The sequence below is a fragment of the Urocitellus parryii genome, chromosome 7, assembly GCF_045843805.1.
Source record: "Urocitellus parryii isolate mUroPar1 chromosome 7, mUroPar1.hap1, whole genome shotgun sequence".
NCBI lineage: Eukaryota > Metazoa > Chordata > Mammalia > Rodentia > Sciuridae > Urocitellus > Urocitellus parryii.
In genome coordinates this window covers 104,739,087-104,759,313 of record NC_135537.1, presented here as the reverse complement: position 1 = coordinate 104,759,313, position 20,227 = coordinate 104,739,087, and the positions used below count along the sequence as shown (strand labels likewise).

The 20,227-nt window shown below is 38.9% G+C and overlaps 1 long non-coding RNA gene across 2 annotated transcripts; it reads left to right on the top strand.

The window, feature by feature from the left end:
* The first annotated feature begins 3,564 nt into the window (after positions 1 to 3,564).
* LOC144256284 (uncharacterized) lies at positions 3,565 to 19,372 on the top strand. 2 transcript variants are annotated; one of them, XR_013344059.1, is made up of 4 exons: positions 3,565 to 3,653; positions 15,315 to 15,384; positions 17,368 to 17,485; positions 17,620 to 19,372. It is a non-coding gene; the product is annotated as an uncharacterized LOC144256284 (long non-coding RNA). The 2 variants fall into 2 exon arrangements; XR_013344058.1 differs by having other exon boundaries at positions 17,368 to 19,372.
* The last annotated feature ends 855 nt before the right edge of the window (positions 19,373 to 20,227 follow it).

Below are 20,227 nucleotides of genomic sequence, written 5' to 3'. Positions count from 1 at the left end.
TAATAGACAGCTTGTCTACCTGCTTAAGAAATATGGAAAGCTGGGTGCAGTGGCGCATGCCTGTAATCTCAGCAGCTCAGGAAGCTGAGACAGGAGGATTGTGAGTTCAAAGCCAACCTCAGCAAGAGCGAGGCACTAAATAACTCAATGAGACCTGATCTCTAAAGAAAATACAAAAAAAAAAAAAAATAGGGCTGGGGATGTGGCTCAGTGATTGAGTGCAGGAGTTCCATCCTGGTACCAAAACAAACAAATAAAATGGAAATATCTGAGATATGTCCAAATCTTCCTTGGAAAAATTTCTGGGTTCACTTTACATTCACAAAAAGGAGATTGAGGTCCCAATACTTCATATCTAAAAAAAATGGTCATGACCATTTTATTTTGAAAACTTGTAAAATTTACTTTCTTTAATGATGTATAGCATAAGCATCTTCAAGCAATGAAATTTCTTGGGTGAATCTTCCCATACAGTAATTTATTTTCCTTTCCCTCTCTCTCAGTCTCACATTCAAATACACACACAAACACACACACACACACACACACTTTTAAAAACAGTGATACCAAACATGGTAAATAGCAAAGCCTTTCTGGCTGCAGAGGAGGCAGAAGGCTTTTCATGTAAGCCAACCCTGAATGCTTCATGGAACATGGCTTGAAAGCCTTTGCTGCAAAATTTAGTGGCTTCCCTAGGCCACTAAACAAATTGTTAAAGTAGAATGTTAATTTTTCTGAACAGGTGAACTGTTGAGGATGTTCATTAAAAAAAAATGGTAGTTTTTGTCCCCTGAGGCAATGACAATCATTGAAATACATTTCCTGGAGTCTCTAACAAAAGCATGTGGCAGCAGTGAGTGAAGTTCAGTACAAGGAGGCTACCAGTTCCAATCCCAAGCTTCTCCTGAACCTGTGAAGACCCCATCTGCTTGCTGTCCCTAACATGGTATGAAGATGGCATCTTGAAGACAGCACTGCATACAAAAATGATGCCCAAATTTTGATCTTTGTATCTGCATTCTACACAGCAGGAAAGAGGGAAAAAAAAGGAAACAAATTTGCTTCTTTTAGGAGATATCCTGGAAAACCCACCCAATAATATAATAGCCAAAAATTAACACAAGGGCATATCTAGCTGCAAGGGAGCCTTGCATGATGCTGATTGGTAAGACAGAGTGAATTATTCACAATGATACAGGAATGTCTAGGCAGAATTGACCACCCCTCTTCATTTTGCATGTGTTCTGTGTATTCACTTTATGTGTATCACAGTCAAGATGCAGAACTGCACTACCTGCCAAAACCTCTCTTGTGCCTATTCCTTACATTTACACCTTTCCCTGTCACTACCCACTGGCAACCACTGGTCTGTTTTCCTTCATTATAGTTTTGCTATTTTGTTGACATCATATATAGAATCAGATTATGTAACCTTTTGAGACTGGTTTCTTTCACTCAATATAATGGCTTTGAGATTCATTTAGCTTGTTGAATATACAAACAGGTTATTCCTGTTTGTTGTTGAACAGTATCCCATGATACAAATGTACCAGTTTTATTCATTCATCTTTGAAGGACATTTGGATTATTTCTGATTTTTGGCAATTATAAGAGTTGCTATTTGTGTGCATGTTTTTGTGTGAATGTTAAGTTCTCATTCATGCATACATTTTTATTTTGAGCTTACACACAGGACGTTAGTGTATTTTCTCCCCACTGTGAACTATATACACCTCCAGATTTTGCCTGATCCATAGCAAACAGAGTACAATGGTTAAGAGTACTGTTCCTTGCCTATATTTAAATTTCCACTCTGTTATTTAATAGTGATATAACATTAACATAAAAATGGTAATTTTTAATCATATCACCTGAGGCAATGATTATCATTGAAATACATTTCCTGTAGTCTTTTTAAAATGCATGTTGCAGCGCCAAGAGTTCAGTTCAGTACAAGGAGGCTACCAGTTCCAATCCCAAGTTTCTCCTCAGCCTGTGAAGACTGTTACTTGACATCTCTATCCCTCAATTCCCCCCTCCTGGAAAACTGGGTCGAGCAGAGTTCCTGTCTTCCAGAGAGTCTTGACAACCCTATGCTTGCTGAGGTCAAGGCAGTGTTTCAACATTTTCCTATCCCTACTACCTAGTAAAGTTCATGGCAGAATATAAGACGCTCCTAAAGTTTTTGTAGATTACAAGACTTCAGCAGTTTTAAAAATCCTTATATAACTGTTTAAGTACTATTATGTCTTCGTTTGTGAGCACCTAAGCAGCCCAGGAGTTTCTCTAGGCAGTTTGAAACATTTTTTCATTAAGATAAACATGAAACATCGACATAACTATTTTAAACATTTTTCTCACAGAAAATTTTCCTTAAAATTCACTCCATGAAGATTTCCTTTTATGGAAATGAAATAGTAAAGACTGAAGAGCACATTCACTAGCTTCAATGCCTTTCTGATGTCACACTAATTTACTTTCTGAATCAAAGTGTGCAACTAAGATTAAATAGAAGCTATAGATTTCAATAAGGGCATGTGAGTTCTCGGAGAGGAGTTCAGGTTCGTGGCCCTGAGGAAGGGCTCTGTACTTGTGTGGACACAGCCGCTGACCCTGAGCAGGCCCCTGGTCTGGTTTCAGGACTCCTCTGGCCTGGTTCTTAACAGCCGGCGGTCCCACCGCTTGGCTTCCTCGCTCCTGCGAGTCCCCACGGGCTGAACCACCAGGACCGGTTTCAACCCACAGAGTGGCCATCAGAGACAGAGCCCTGGGCGCCAGCGTCAGCAGCTCAACCGGGCTCGCGCTGGCGGTGGCCTGCCTGGCCGTTAGGACGACTGCTCTCCCCCAGGCCCTGCCAGTGGCGGTGGAGACCTTAGTGACCTCTGCAGGACACTTCACCCCTGCAGGACACTTCAGGGCGGGCCTTTTCTTTCCACCAACTACTTTTCTCATTATCTTGAGAGAGAACTTGAAAAACCCTGGGAGTTTATACAGGAGAAGTCATTAGACAATCGGCAGGAGCCCGAGCCCAGGGCTACCGGCCTCGCAGTCCCCACTCCTCACCAAGCAAGGGGTACGCCGGAGACCGCCCACTGGGCTGCCCACTACTCGAGGCATGGCGAGGCCAAGTCCATGGCTCTGGTCAGGCCGTCCAGTTGTGCCAAGAGGCAGGCGACCCACCCGGGAGCCCAAGGGGAAGTGTGGCGAGGCCCCGGGGCCGGAAGTCACCTAGCTGGCCGCGGCCCCTGCTTTGTTAGCGCGTCAACCGCGCGGAAAGCAGCCCGGAAAACCGTCAGAAGACACCAGCGCTCTACACTACACTTTTCGCTGGGGCCGGGCTTCAGGAGGGCGGCAAGGGAAGAAGCGCATGCGCGAACTGCTTCTCAGGCGCGTGGAGGGAGTCACGCATGCATAGAGCCATGGCCAAAAGAAGGAGCGCCAGGGTGACTCTCAGGTTGAGTGCGTTTTAGGGGGCCAGCGGCGAGTAGTGTCGGCCGCGTGCCCCCTGGCGCGAGCGCGGGCGGGGCGAGGCGGCGGGGGAGGGGTGCGGAGCGAGGGAGGGCTCATCGACGGGGCTATTTTGGTTATAATATTCAAAATGGCGGACGGAGGAGCAGCGAGTCAAGATGAGAGTTCCGCAGCGGCAGCAGCAGGTAATCATTATGGCATTTTACATATTCATATTCATACTCGGCCCGGCTCCCGCGGCCCCCCCGCGACTTAGCATAATTTATTAGTACTCAGGATTATTATAATTAACGGCGGGGAGCTGGGGGGCCGGAGCGCGAGCCCCCAGGCGGGCGCGGCGGCGGCGGGGGGCGCGGCGGCGGGACCGGGCAGGCAGGGGCTGCGGCCTGCGCCCTCCGCCCGCCGGCCGCTCCCCACTCCCCGCGCCAGGCGGGCGGGGCCGCCTGGAGGACAATGCGGACAGGCGCTCCCGGGGTTCGCGGGCGGGGGCGTGGAGGGAGCGCCGGCTGGCACTATGCTGCGGGCGGCGGACTGGGGTGGCAGGGTCGGGGTCCGCGTGCAGGTTCCGGCCCGGCCTTGGCGGGAGCGTCGCCAGGCCGCGCGGCCTGTGGACGCGGGTGTCGGGGCGCCCACGCTGCCTGGAGGCGCGGGCCGGTGCGGGTCGCGGAGTGGGGCCCGGCCCGGTGCGGAGGCCTCCGCCTCCGCCGGCGAGCCATGCTCATTTGAATAATGTCTAATTATTGATATGGCCGCCCGGCTTTCCCCGCCTCTCATGTTTAGTAATTCAGACCTTTAATAAGAGCCACTTACAGCCCAACGCCCTGTTTATATTCTCCCGCCGGCCCGCGCCTCACCCTCGGGGGCCGCGGGAACGGGCCCCGCCCGGCCTCTGACTCGGGCCGGGAGCCTGGACCCAGCGCCGGCCCCTGCTAGCGGGGGAGCCCAGCGCCCGCGAGGCCTACGCCCGCTCGGCGCTCTACCCCCGCAGGTCGGCGGGCACAGAGCCGGAGTGCGGCGGTGGGGAGCGCATCTGCCGCCCTGAGCGACCCTCCTCTCCCACGCCTGCCCCGCGGTGTCGAGTTGTCAGAGAATCTCAGGTTTAGGTGATTGAGGACAGTTGGCCCGGGAAGGGCAGATCACTTTTCCTGTTTACAGGAAACGGGGGTCGTGATGGTTGGTCCTTCCCGGGTAAAGTGTTCAGACAATCCACGTTTTCTTCGTGTGTGTGTGTGTGTGTGTGTGTGTGTGTATGTGTGTGTATGTGTGTGAGAGAGAGGGGGGGGCGCTCTTAAAGTGAGTATTCAGGGAATGGTATTTAACGTCAAACCCTCCATCACAGTAGGTCACTGAAGAGTGGTGGTAGCCAGATACTTTGTGGGACAGTAGTCTTTAGTTTAACTTGTAACAAAATGTTAAGATTTGATCGACTAAAGGATTAAAAGCAAGCTAACTTAAAATAACTCGTGCTCTCCATCCTGCCCCCCTTCCAGTAGGTAGGCCCTGAATGCATCAGGGAGGAAATAACTAGTTTTCTGGAGAATATTCAGGTGAATGACCGCCTTAGAGACCTGAAGCAGGAAGTCTGATGAACAAAAAGAGTAATATGGTTTTATGCCTTAAATAGCATATGTTTTGCACCCCATTCCCAACATGTGGTCAGACTGATGATGTCATTGGACAGAGGACAAGGTGCAGTTACTTTGATTTATTGTCCTGAGGTGAAGTGTAGCAATGAAGCCTCCTCATAGGGAAACCATTTATCTTGGGATAGTTTCCTTTATAGCTGCAATTTAACCGCTACTGAGGCTGTAGATAGTTTATCCGGGATGATAAAATACACACTGCATTTTACAAATTTCAGGTAACACATTAAGTTTCATTGTTAAGATATTTTTAATGTAGAAAAAGGATGGGTGTTGTTAACTAGCCTTATACTGTGATTAGCTTTCCATGCTATAGTAAAAATTCATTTCTTCTCAAGAGAAGAGCATGGATTTTAAATAAGGATAATTATAAAAGTGTTTCATATACATGCTTGTTTTAGATGGGTTTGTTGTGCTTCCTCAAATTTTTATAAGAAGCTGTGTTTCTTAATCAGATTTATGGAGGTGCCATTTATTTTAGAGCCTGTTTGAATGCATTGAGCTGAATTCAAGAGAATGAGAGCAGTATATTGTTTTAGGTTGAAGTTAGTGTTTAAAATAAGGTGGACTACCTACAGGAAAGTATGTGCTTTAAAATTTTTAGAAACGTAATTAGAATTATTTTTGAATTTCTCTTAATTAGTCTGGATAAATTTGGGCCTTTTGTTTTGATTGATGATTTTTTAAATAGTTCTATTGCAAGGTAATGGTTCCACTTTATGATTTTTATGTATTAGTAGATTCTCAGGCATTTTTCATCATGTTTTTAACTAGTGTGTCTTATGGTAATGACTAAAACTGCTGTGGGAATTTGATCAAATTGCTGTGCTTTATTCCTCACCCTGCTTGTGGGCCAAGTGTGGTAGGGTATTTTGGTTGCTGGTGAACCCTTCCGAGCTCCTGCATGGCTGCCTGGCTTCTTTTACAGGCATCTAGAGTGCGTCTCACCAGAAAGCCCACTCGTGATTCTTTGTCAGCTTGCCCCCCTTGTTAATTGTAATGGTGCAAATCTTGAGCATTTGTATGACAGCTGATCAAATGTAGTTAATTTCTAAAGGACTGTCCTGCTTCCAAGCTACTAAAAGTACTTTTTAACCTCTTTCCCCAAAATAACTTTTTAAATTTCTTTCATTTTGTCATAGTCAAAAACACCAGTAGTCAGGGAAAACACAAACTGTGGCTGTTACTTAGGTGTAAATGATGTTGCGTTCAGTCACAGTTTTAATTTGTTATTCTCCGCATCAGTGTATAGCAAAGAGCAGAAGAAATAAAATGTACTCATTACTGCCTAGGTTGAAGTAATTGTTAATATGTCACTCATCTGGTTAGTGGCTTTTGGAATAATTTCAGGGTTCAGAGTGTCAAATTACTCTCATCAAGCCTCCAAAGATATTTAAGAGAACCTTGAATATCTTAGGTTGGTAGTTCTAAAATGATAAAACTAGATTTTTAAAAATTTTTAAATAAGTTTTTTGTTGTTAAGAAAAGAAGTAGTTGAAATGTTTCTTGAATTTGTATTGCTTGATTTTGAATCTAGTTGTGTGTGTTTTAAAATTAACCACTCACTTTCATGAAGAGTTGTTTTTATAGTTGGAGGACTATAGATGTGATATGGTGATCACCTTACCGTTTTTTTGTTTTGTTTTTATATTGAAAACCAACAGCCCTACGTTTTGCATTTTAGTCTTCTTTTAAGCACTACTAAAAATAATGGTGTGCAACTGCCTTAACTTGCGTTTACACATCAGTGCTGGTTCAGTGACATGGTTTTGTTGATTAGTATAAAGATGTGTTTCTCCTAAAGGAGATTCTGCTTTTAGAATTATTCAGATAATCATTGTTTACAGAACAAAACAGGTCATGGACAAAACCTGCCCCTTCCTTGTCACCATGTTCTTGTTTTCCATATCTTCTTCAATGCCAAATGCTTGAGCAGGCATTTATTCCTTCGAGGAAATCTAATCTTAGGGTTAATGTTAAAAGTTGTGGATTTCATTCAGTAACACATCTATTTTGAGTTTTTGTATCCTTTGTGAATGGATCTTTCCCTTTTTGGCAGGAGACCCTTTGGGCCAGAATTTTGCTTAATTTTTGTCTTTATTATGTTGCCTAAATAGTAGAAATGTCTTTGGGGGTGGTTAAAAGAGTTGATAATTAAAGTTCACAAAGGATAGTAGATTCCTTATATATTTTTTTGAGCAAAGAAATATACTGTTTATTATTCATCTGAGATATCAGGTGCACTTTTAAAAATTTAAACTCTCTAAACATCTCAATAGCATCTTACCAATTTGGTGGCAGCAAAAGAAACACTAACAAAGACAAATATTTTGAAAAACATTTACAAAAATACATTGCACAAAGTCCTATCTGCATCTTTAAAAATAAATTAATATTCAAATGTCTCCTCCCCAACTCCCAAATTTAGTTTTATATAGGAAATTTGACTTATGTATATAACCTATAATATAGGAAACATCTGTAAACATTTCACCTAATCAAGCTGCACAGGAGTAGTTTCCTTATATATTTTTGCACATTGTTGTTATAATCTTTATGAATAAAGATGACTGAGTAACTGAAGTTTTAAATTGATTTTATTTTGTGCTGAAGTATTTCTGTTCTAGACTGACAATGAGCTCTTACACACTCTTGATCAGTAATAGCAATGGCAACAAAAATAGCGTGTGGAGCCATTGCCTGGCTTACTGATCTATTCACGGTGTAGAAGTTGGAATATGAAAATTTTCTTTCGTTTCACAAGTTGTGGTTTGAAGAAGCTCTTAATATGCAGTGTGTGTAGTTGACAAGGTTTTGTGTGTTTTACTGTAGGATGTTAATTCATTGAGTGAGAGGATATCTTACAGAGCTTTTCTGTGGGGCCTTCCCCTATTTAAGCAGACAAAAGTTTTCAGTTTTGCCCAAATTTTGCTGACAGGACTAGTAATTGAGCAGAAGAAGAATCAGCAAACTAGTTTTGCTTGTCTTTTGAAGTTCTGTCCAGGAAACTGGATATTTAGAGAGGATACATTATATTAATTGAAAAAAAATGTGAAAAGTATAAAACTAAGCTTAATATGAGTGTTTGTGTCAGCTTTATATAGCCTGCAGTACTGAAAATCATATCAAGTACAGTTTAATTTGTCACATAATTCATAATTCTCTGTTACTTTATTGTGTCTTAGGTTAGAACTGTAGAAATAGTGTATAAAATTAAATGAATGAAATAACAAATTATGGTAGGATTTATTTTTCCCCCTAGTGAGCATTGTCTGTGCAATAGAAAATATAAACTGGAATGGCTGGGAAGGAAATGTGTTACATGTTTTCAGACGCATTTGCTTTAACATGTGATGTGGTCTAAGTATTGGAGTTGTACTGATGGCTGTGTGCATGCACTGAAAAAGTGACTTGGGTGTCTTCATGTTTAGTGCAGTTATTTTAATGGTCTGCTTAATGAAAAAAAGTTGCTTCTTTTTGTTGATTTATACTGCAACAAGGTGTTATCTTTAAAAATAGGTGTCTTAAATAATTTTTAGCTTAAAAAAATGACCTGATGTATATCTGGTCCTGTGTCTGTCATTTTGGGGATAACAAGTAAATATAAGACTGTGAAGAGATTGGTTTATTTATTTAAGCAAGGGAAATTTAAAAACAATGCATATATTGCATATTAAAACATGTGGAAGTGAACATCAGAAAAGAAATGGGGCATGTCCGAGTTGGAATCAACCAGAGCATCCATAGTAGCCTGTTATGGCCTGAAGGCAGTGTAGATAGAATCTGTTGTAAAGCTTTGCTTCACCCAGCACCGTGTTCTTACCCTGGTGTGGTAACTGACCTGCCGACCTGCCTTCATTACTGAACTGTTCTAACAGATAAGAACACAGGACTTTGGGTTCGCTCCCACCTCCCTCCCTCTCCTCTCTTTTTTTCTTGTGTGGAGAGCCTAGTGTCTCCATGGAGCCACACAGGTGGCCCCTGCTGACTCTCCAGCCTCCATCTCTCCCTTTCCTACATTCCTGCTGCTCAGAGTGGCCTTATGTAGAAGGTGAGACTTGAGCTGAGCAAAATGAATTTAGAGGAGTGGGAAAATGCAAGGTTTCTGCAGAGAGACTGTGCTCAGAGGCCAGCAGGTGCTGTCCCTGCAGGGGTGCTGGAGAGTCCTGAAATAAAGCCTGGGGAGATAGAAGTGGTGTGTTAGGATTAACGAGGGGTCTCTGGGAGCCACATGTGGGTTACAAGTGCTACCAGGGATGCAGACATCATGGAGCAGCGACAGGATCACTGACACTCTATAAGGGCTGTGAGGAGACTGTCCAATTACATGACTTAGAAGAACAGCATTTTGTCATAGGAACTGTTTTATTTCTGACCACTGGGTTTGTTTTTAGTCTTGTAGACATAGAATTGTCTAATTGACTTTGTTTCTTTTTCAAGTCAAATACAGTATTTAGACCAAATTTTTCACCTGAAAGGAAGCTAATCCACATGCAGTTGTGATATGCATTTTTCTTAGACTCATTCCCAGTTCCATTTTATGATCTTACATTTGTTTTGTATTTCTTTTATTGCTTCCATCTTTAAACTCTTGTTATTTTGTGTTTTATTGGGGCTAACTTACCTCTTTTCTGAGCAAGACATAAAATTACCATAACTGTGACATAATAATAATGTCTGTATTTTTATAGTGCCCTAAAATTTATGACAGCACTCATTTTACATTACCTCAGTTAGACTTTTCAGGCAAGCATTATTATGCCCATTTTAGAGTGGAGTAAAATAATGTTCAGATTAAGTGACTTTCCCAAGATCTTATCCTGTAATAAGCACTAAGTATATTGGGAAGTAAGTACAGGCTTTTGGACTAGCTGTTACCTGGGCTGTATATTGGAGAGTGGAGGAAGGCAGGTTGGGGCATTTCTGTACAGAGCACTGAGTACCCTGCCCTGGTGGAAGAGTTTGCTTTCATTTGCTAGGCAGTAGGGAGTGTTGAAGTCTTTTGTTTTTGTTCTGGACAATGCTGTGACCAAAGCACTTATTTTAAAGTGTTTAACAGCTAGTTAGAGACAAAGAAAATATTTAAGTTTTGAGCTTTGGTTATCCAGAGAAGAATAGTGCTGTGAACAGATAGTTGTAAGGAAGTTGGGAAAGAGTGCTTTTTGGGGAACAAGGTAGGAATTTCATTTTAAATGTGTTGCTTGAGACATGATTGGATGGATCTTACTAGGTTTTAAGTTCTTGTGAAAATTGAAAATTTTTTAGTAAATTAAATGTGATAAGCATATGAGTACTAGCTAGGGAGATATGTGTTCATGCTGCTGCTGCTGTGTGGACTGAGCATTTTAATAAGTTCTAGACATCTTATTTTGACTCTGGTATTGACTTCTACAGTTATTTTCCCCAATAATAAGGTGGTCACAATACCAGTGTAGAAGGGATGCTGTGGGGAGTAGCCAACTGATGGTAGAAGCATTTTAATGTACTATAATAGTTCTTCTTACATGAGCACAAGAGTAAAATTAGCAGTTTTATTACTTGTGTTGCTGTAGAAGCTTAGAGGCTGGTGGAGCTTATACATTTCTGCTTGCAGCCAGCAGCCTGGGGAAAGGGGTGCACCCTCTTAGTGCTTTTCTGAAAACTGTGCAGTGTAAGCATTGCTTTGAAACAAATGCAAACTCATCCTTGAGTTCAGGCTTTTCCTGCATTTTTAACCTTTTACTGCTTCCCTTATGGAACACAGCTCAATGATTCTGCTAAGGAAATCCCATCACGGACCCACCTCAAATACAGCATTTCTTTGAGCAGGTTTTATTCTTAGAAGATTCCCTAAAACTTCAAGACCTGCTTCAGGAGGGTGACTGTGTATTATTTTGAGGTTTTCTTGGGTCCTTCTTCCTATGCTCCTCCAAGCTTGTCCCAATTTGAGACCTGTGACATGGCAGTATACCCACGTTTTGGCCTGGCTGTAATGTTTGGGGGCTCTGCTGTAATGTTTGGGATGTTCTGAGAATCTTTACTTGCACTGACCGCCATCCACCTTCCTGTGGAATGCTGGGTGTGAAAAGGGCACTGGGATTTGAGAGACCTGGGTTCTGTATCATTAATTAGTTGCATATCTTTGGGACATTACTCTATGGATTTAAAAAAATGCATTTGTAAATTAAGGAGCTTGTCACGCTACTTATTTATTTGTTTATTTTATTTTTGGTGGTGCAGGGGATGAACCCAGGGCTTGCTTGCTGCCACTGAACTACATCCCCAGCCCCAGTATCAGACTTCAAGAAAAAGTAGAGCTTTTTTGATTGAAGTCCAGGGTAGGAGCAGGGGCAGTGTCCTTTCTGCACTTTTACATAGTAGCCCTGCCCTTCACAAGATCCTGAGGATTCCTGTAGAGCAGGGTTTGAAAATTTTCTTATTTATCTTTTTTTTTTTTTTTTTTTGTGGGGGAGATGGTACCAGGGATTGAACTCAGGGGCACTCAACCACTAAGCCACATCCCCATCCTTTTTTGTATTTTATTTAGAGATAGGGTCTCACTGAGTTGCTTAGCACCTTGCTTTTGCTGAGGCTGACTTTGAACTCATGATCCTCCTGACTCAGCCTCCCAAGCTACTGGGATTACAGGTGTACACCACCAGATCCAGCTTTATTGTTTATCTTAAGGTACCTATTTATCCACATTCTATCTCTGCAGATAGCCAATTTTTTCAAGCCTGGATCCTGTCCTAACTCTGAATTTACTTCATTTGTGTTCAGTTAGCTAATTCAGCATTTCATTATACACAGCCTTATTTTCTTCTCTGGTTAATTATATAAGTAAATCTTATCTCAAGAACCTTGAGAGCAGAAACCTGCTTCTAGAGACAGAATAGGCATTTAGGGTTAGGGTTGGGGTTGGGTTAGGGTTAGGGTTGTTAGGGTTAGGGTTGTGAGGGTGAGGGTTGTTAGGGTTAGGGTTAGGGTTAGAGTTGGGGTTGGCGTGGTTAGGGTTAGGGGGTTAGGGTTTAGGTTTAGGATTTAGAGTTGGGGTTGGGGTTAGGGTGTAGGGTTTGGGGTTAGGATTAGGGTGAGGGTAGGGTTTAGGGTTAGGGGTTGGGGTTAAGGGTTAGGGTTGGGTTAGGATTAGGGTTTAGGGTTTTGGGTTAGTGTTGGGTTAGGGTTAGGTTTAGGGGTAGGGGTAGGGGTAGGGTTAGGGTTAGCATGTATTATGATTTTATTCCTTTTTATTGGTGAATTTACAGTATTACATTGTATGGCTGTCTCATGTTTTATGTGCCAATTCACTCATTAGTTGGTTGACATTTGCATTTTGGTTATTATCAATAAAACTGCATTGAACATTCATGTCAATATTTTATGTGGACATATTCTTCATTTCTCTTGAATAAATACCTATAAGTAGAATTGCTGAGTCATATGTTAAGTTTGTAACTTTTTACAGTAGCTGTCAAATTTTCCAAATTGGGTGTACCATTTTGTATCTCTACCAGCAGTATGAAGGGGTTTTCTGTTTCTCTGTATAGCAGTATTTATTATTATTTTCTTTATTGTAGCCATTATCAGTATACTTAACTATAGGTTTAATTTACATTTTTCTAATGTCTAATAATGTTGAATGTCTTTTCATATGCTTAGTTTTCCCTCTGTAAATCTTGTTTGTGAAATGTCTGTTCAAATCTTTTACCTATTTTTTAAATTGAATTATCTCTTACCTATTGAGTTGTAGGTGTTCCTTACATTTATGTGGTGCTGAGGATCGAACCCAGTGCCTTGTGCATGCTAGGCGAGCACTCTACCACTGAGCCACAACCCCAGCCCTGATTATTAGTATTTAAACAGGAGTTAAAAGCTATACTTTTTTTTTCCTGACAAGAATCCTGCTTAGGGGCTGGGGCTGGAGCTTAGGCTTATTGGTAGAGTGCTTGCCTAGCATGTGCAAGGCACTGGGTTCCATCCTCAGCACCACATAAAATAAATACATAAAATAAAAGGTATTGGTTCCAACTACAACTAAAAAAAATAACAAAACAAAACTATTTAAAGAAAAAAAAGAATTGATAGCCACACTTAGCAAATTATATGTAGAAATATTCAAATAAAGAAACTATTACACTATAACTTCCCTGAACTCAGGGATGTATAGTTGACATTGCTAAGGGTGTATAGACCATGAATTCCTGTAAGAGTCCACATAGGTCAGCAAGAGTTTTAAAAAAAGAAAGCAAATCCAGAAAAAGGACAATGGGCCATATTTATTTGTACCTTCTCCTGCATAAGAATTCATAAAAATGTGAGACTGTGAGTCAATGAATGACATTTTAGGAAAATATATTGTGTGGTTTCCAGCTTTGGAAGCAAGTAAGTAAATGGATGAAAATTTGACTAAGTAACATGGTGGAGCTATCTTAGCAAATGTTAAGATTTCTTGTAAGAATTTCTTAATGATAAAGGATGCAGACTTTTCATAAAGAGGATAGAGACCATTGAGAATACTACTTGATCTTTAAAGATGTGATTGCATAGAGTAGAACTCCTATCTAGTACTTGTTTTTTGGAACTGTGATGAACTCTCTTCTTTAATTGCCTTTTTCTAGCTAGCACTTGCTGCCATTCCTACTCCCATACCTCAACCAAAATAACAATCTTATTTTCTAAATCTTTTGCTAGCTTTTTTCTTGCATTTTTTTAGCATATACCATAAAACTCACTATTTTAACGTGTACAGTGAAGTGGTCTTTAATGTATTCACAGTGTGATATAACCATCACTATTGTAATTCCTAAAAATTTCTCCCACTCCCAGAAGAAACTTCATACCTGGTGTCAATCATTCTAAATTTCTCCATATCCTGGCAACCACTCATCTGCTTTCTTTCTCTATGAATTTACCTTTCCTGGACATTTCATGTAAATGGAATCATATAACACGACCATTTACATCTGACTTCTTTTATATAGCATAATCATTTTGAAGTTCATTCATACTGTAGCTAGCATATTATCTGAGTTTCATTCCTCTTTATGACTGAATAATATTCTGCTGAATATATGTACCATGTTTTGTTCATCCATTAATTGATGGACATTTTGGTTGTATGACTTTTTGATTATTACAAATAATGCTGCTGTAAACATTTGTGTACATGTGCTTTGTGCGAACATTTATTTTTAGTTCTTTTAGATATATCCATCTAGGAGTTGATGGAGCATACAGCTCCTCTGTATTTAACTATATTAAACTTTTCCACAACTGCTGGCACCAATTTACATTCCCATCAGCAATGTTTGAGGGTTCCAGTTTTTTCTGTACTCTCCCTACGCCTATTATTTTCTTCATCTCTCTTTTTTTTTTTAATTATATCCATCTGCATGGGTGCTAAGTAATTATTTTATGATTCTTATATGCATTTCCCTGATGTCTAATGATACTGAATATCTTTTCATGTGTTTATTGGCCATTTTTATATCTTGTTTAGAAACATGTCTAATCAAATACTGTGTCTAAAATTGGTCTCCCCCCCCCCTTTCTTCATAAGAGTAAATTTTTGCCTTTTACTGTCTCAGAAATAGCTTTGGATCTTCACCGTTGAGCTTGGACTAGCATCATAAATTCATCCTGGAAAACTCACTCAAGGCCTACCTGCCATTTTTAGATATGATGATAACTGGGCAAGCAGTATTTTCTGTTTTTGATTGGTGGACGGCTTTTCTTTATTTTTCCATTGAAAGTGTTTCAAAAGCATATTTTAATGGAGTTATTGTCATGGCTGTAATTTGGATTTGGGCAAATCTTACTGGGAAATTAATTATGATAGAATGATAACGTATAACTTATCTATGGTTGATACTCTTATTGGTGCTCACTGGAAGTGTTAAAGTAGAATCTGGACAACTATTTATTGGTTGTTTATAGAAGAAATTAGTGCATAGTAAAGAAAGTTGAATTATGTGCTTTTTGAGATTCTTTGCAGCTCTAAGATTCCGAAATTTATCCCAGTGAAATGGTATGAAAAGTATCTTATTGCATCATTATTTTGTACAAACTTTTTGTAAAAAGTTTGATTCTCAGGGTAATGTAGATTTGCCTTGAAAATGACGAAGTATTATGTACTTTATTGTTTTTAAGAGATTTAATTTGTTTTACTTTGTTGCAGTTGAGATAGTTTGCTTTCAGTTCTAAAAAAAAAATGTTTTCTTACAGATTAGCAAGACATCTACAAAAAGAGGCCCAAGCTCAACACAACAATTCTGAATTCACAGAAGAGCAAAAGGTACCATTCAAATAATATCTAGATATATTCAATTCCAAATGAAATTGCTCTTGAGTCCATTAAGCAGAAAAATAAACAAAAACTGTTATATTTAAGTAAAAAAAAATCAGATTGATCATGCTTTGCCTAACATTAAGGAACATTTATACAGATATATAACTTATCACTTAATGAATTTCTTTTCTTAACTATTTAGGCCTTATTTAACTCTAACGGAAGTCATCCACACTTTAGTTGAAAAGCATGGGTAACTCAAAGACTGGAGTTTGTTCCAAGTCACTTGGAAAAACAGAAGGATTGGGAATAAGTGCATTCCACCTCAATGCTTAACTCTGAATTTTCATAACTCTTTATGTATCACCTCTCAAAGCAAAACAGAAAACACACACAAAACCCCTCAAACCAAAAAACAAATGGAAAAAAAATTAGGTCAAGTCAAGAAGTTGGCATACAGATCTGTCAGCTAAATAAACATATAAGATTGCAAAATGTTTCAGTACTGTTCTTTCTTCCTTGAATTAAAATTTTTGTATGTCAAGTTGATTCCCTGATAGAGATTATGTAAAAGGGGATACTTTAAAGTAACTTTATTCTAAAAGAAGAGAAGAAATGGGAGGAAACAACTTCCATTTTCTCCTGGCTCAGAGTAAGTAGTGTTAAGTCAATTTTTAATCTTGTAGATAGTGAAAAATATGTGTTAGTCTTTTCTTCATCTTTTTTTTTTAATAAATTTTATTTTTATTTATTTATTTATTTTTATTGGTTGTTCAAAACATTACAAAGCTCTTGACATATCATATTTCATACATTAGATTCAAGTGGGTTATGAACTCCCATTTTTACCCCAAATACAGATTGCAGAATCACATTGGTTACACATCCACAATTTTACATAATGCCCTATTAGTAACTGTTGTATTCTGCTACCTTTCCTATCCTCTACTATCCCCCTTTTCCTCATCTCTTAAGAAAAGGCAGTGTGAAAACCCTGGTGACCTAATTCAGTTTTATTAATACTTTTCTTTTTTTGCACAAGGGGAAATGGGAGTAATTTTTTGCATAACTTTTTAATTAAACTTAAGCAAGTTTTTAATCCATAGGCCTGTGTTTATTGATTCTTAGTTACAGGAGTTTGGGGAGAAAAAGCCCCCAGAGGGTTAGCCGTATTTCTTGCCCAAATATATTTGTATTTTTTAAAATATTTAAAATCTACTTCAAAAAAATTATGTTATTGCAATTTAAAAGGGTGTTTTTCTTTTTTCCTTAGTAAGTGCTAATATCCACAATAGATTTAAGAGACTTAGGATGTTAGTCCTGGAAAATAATTATCACAAAGGAAATAGCTGATATGCTTAAGGAAAGGAACAAAGACTATACACTATACCACTTCTGTAAGATTTGTGAAATCTATCTAGGAACTGATTAGGAAGTGATCAGCTGGCATCATTGAATTAAGACTTAAAATATCTAAATCTTGATGAATAGAATCTTAGATATTCAGGTACATAAATTAATAGTTAATGAAGTACATTATGAATATGAAGACAATAAAAAATGTAAAAAAGTTTTAATGATCCCATATTTTAGTCACCTGTTTGCCTTCAATTAGTTAGATTTCTCCAGCATTTGTTGCTCAGGAGTAGAACCTGTGAGCCACATGGCCTGAGATTAAAGTCTTTTGACCTCCTAAAACATTTTAAAATTACAAAACAAACATGTTAATATCAAAAAATGAACCTTGTTAAGTGATGAGGAAAAAATTAACTTTTTCTTGATTTTCTTTAGTATTCTGAGACTAGAGTTGGTGTTGATAATGCTATTGATTCTTTAATTTATAGCTGTTCAGCTTGTCTTTGGTTATAAAGACCCCCAGATCTTGTACTCCAAAAGATCCAGGAGGCTGCAGGACCTAGAGGAGAGGCTTCTGGTGACACATAAGAAATGTATGGTCTCTGGCTTATGTTGTTTGTTTTAATTCCTTAGGTGCAGCTATCTTCTTTGAATTCAAACACTACAAGCCTAAAAAAAGGTTTACCAGCACCAAGTGTTTTGCTTTCATGGAGATGGATGAGATTAAACCTGGGCCAACTGTAATAGAACTGTGAGTGATATACATATAGGATTCGTACTGTTCTAATGGTTACTAGTTCATGTTTCTTCTTAGTCCCTCTTATCGAGAATGTAACATTGGAGTAGATCAATCATCAAAGTATTTTAAATCTATTGTGGTTACAGATACAAGAAACCCACTGACTTTAAAAGAAATTGCAGTTATTGACCAAGAAACCACTTTATCTTCATCTACATCAAACTTTGCACAAGGAATGATTCTGACATGAGTAATGTCTAATTTCTGTGAATTTTACCACTCAGTAGAAACCATCATAGCTCTGTGTAGTGTATTCATCCTTCAGGAGGCAGGAAGTGAGCCGTACCTATAGGCCAGTGAGTCCATTGCAAAGCTGTACCACAGAACTAATGTCCAGCACCTCATTGTTATGACTCCTTTGGATACAGGTTTATTGTAGATTTTGAGACTTGTTTTTACTTTTCTATTAATTGTGCAATTAATAGCCTGTTTCCTAATTTACCACTGTTCCTACCCTGCTTCCTGGAACAATACTGCTGTGGTAGGTATGCTCATCTTCAAACTTAATACAGCAATAAGAATGTGCTAGAGTTTACACATTTGTTCACTTTTGCTCCAATATGGTCTTTTGATTTGAATTAACTTCAAACTTGTGAATTGAAGTGGGTAGGATAGTACCAGATTGCTTTGAAAGGATATTGGATCAGTTATGGTCTGTCTTATAGGCTGTTCCTTAGAGCTGGCCTAAATTCACCCTCATCTGATGTGTGCCTTGATCAGATCAATATCTTATATGGGAGTGTTCCCTAGATTGTAGCTGTGATTTTTTTCCCAGATGACCAGATTGTTTTTCTGAAAGTGAGCACATTTTTAGTCATGTTGATTAGTTGTTCTACATCACATTGCTATTGTTTCTAGGGTTAACATTAAAACCATCTCTCTCAGAATAATTACAAATTTTGGGGTGGATTTACGTCTTCTAAATCATGTCATCTAAAAATAATTGAGTCAGATGCTAATGAGATACTGCAGGAATCAACTGCTGTTTTTCTGACAACCGATTGTGAAACCTTAAAACCTGAATACCTTGTCTTTATAAAGTGATGAGTATGCAAAATCTGGAAAGATATTCTATTTTTTTTAATATAGGTAGATATGACTGCCATTTATTTCCTATTTAGATATATTGACATTCATATGAAAATATGCAGGTCATTAGCCTATTATAATTTCATTATTTTAACTTGATGAGACATAAATAAAACTTTCATAGTACACAAGGGTGGATATTTGATACACAGAACATAAAGATTTGTGAGGAGCTTTTTTGTGGGTTACATGTAGAACCCATGTATTTTAATATTCACTATTTTAAATGAACAATGCATAAAGGGAATGCAATACTTGGCCTATTTTTAAACTAGTGTAAACCTTAATCATACCATCTGTTTGCTTTTTAAAATGAATAACAGTCATTTTAGCCTTTGCACTTCAAGAGATCTAGTCTTTAATTTTTCAGTTGTCTGTTAGGTCAGTTTTGTTTACTAGATGAATGTTAATAAAACTATATGAGCCTGAAAGAATTATCAACCAAATTTAGTCTTTTCTTTCATCTGGATTGGGTTAATTTCACAAGTGCAAAAATAGTTCAGTCTACAGTAGTTCTAGGAAATGAAGAATTTGCCTTAATAAAATGTTCACTCAACTGAAACTGAGTAGTCAAAATTTCCAGACTAAACTTCTCAAGAGAAGGGCCTCATCTTCTCCATGTCATGTAAACTTTCCAAGGTGCTCGGCAGCACTCTGTACCCTGTGGAGTACTCAGTACCTTTTTGTTTGATGTTATTGATGTTTGATGTTGCTCCCTTAAAATCTACTATTAAAATGTAGCAAAACTGATACATTGTTCTGTTTTCTCATAAAAATAAATAAAACACGTATATCAAAGTGATAATTTAAAAAAAAAAAACAAAACCTTTTTTTTTTGGTTGTAGATGGACAAAGTACCTTTATATTTATATGTGGTGCTGAGGATCAAACCCAGTGCCTCACATGCAACCCCAGCCCTTGAAAGTGATAATTTATATGAAGAAACATTTAGCATCCTTCACATAAGAATGCTTTTTTTAACCTCTATTTATTTATGTGGTGCTGAGGATTAAACCCAGGGCCTTGCCTGTGCTAGGCAAGTACTCTACCACTGAGCCACAACCCCAGCTGCCACCAAAGAATGGGGTTATATGAAAAAAAAAAAAAAGAGGATGCTTTGTATGAATGTCTTTCATCAGCATTAGACAAACTTAAATTGAACATTGTCATCAGCTTAGCTTTAATTCAGACCTGAATGACCAAACCTCCCCCCCCAAAAAAGGTGATTTTATCTTGAAGCAATTAACACAAAGCAATCTGTATCTCACAAATTAGTTGTTTAAATTTACTTTCTAGTGTGGGAGGGGATGAGTCACTGGACAATAATTACAACTATAGCAGTAATACTTTCAGGTTGAAACACTACTGCTTCACAAATGAAATGATTTTAGTAACTAAACTCAAACACAATTTGCTGGAGAGGACTTCTAAAACTTTTGAGATACAAAAGTATAATTGAATCAAGGGACAGTATTCTCTACACAACCTGTATATGGGCAGCTACCTTGCTTGGGCTTTGCTACAGAAGTGGTACAATCAGATGGATGTAAGGAGAGGCAACTATGGGTGGGTTCAGAACTGCTCAGATAAACTATGTAGAACGCA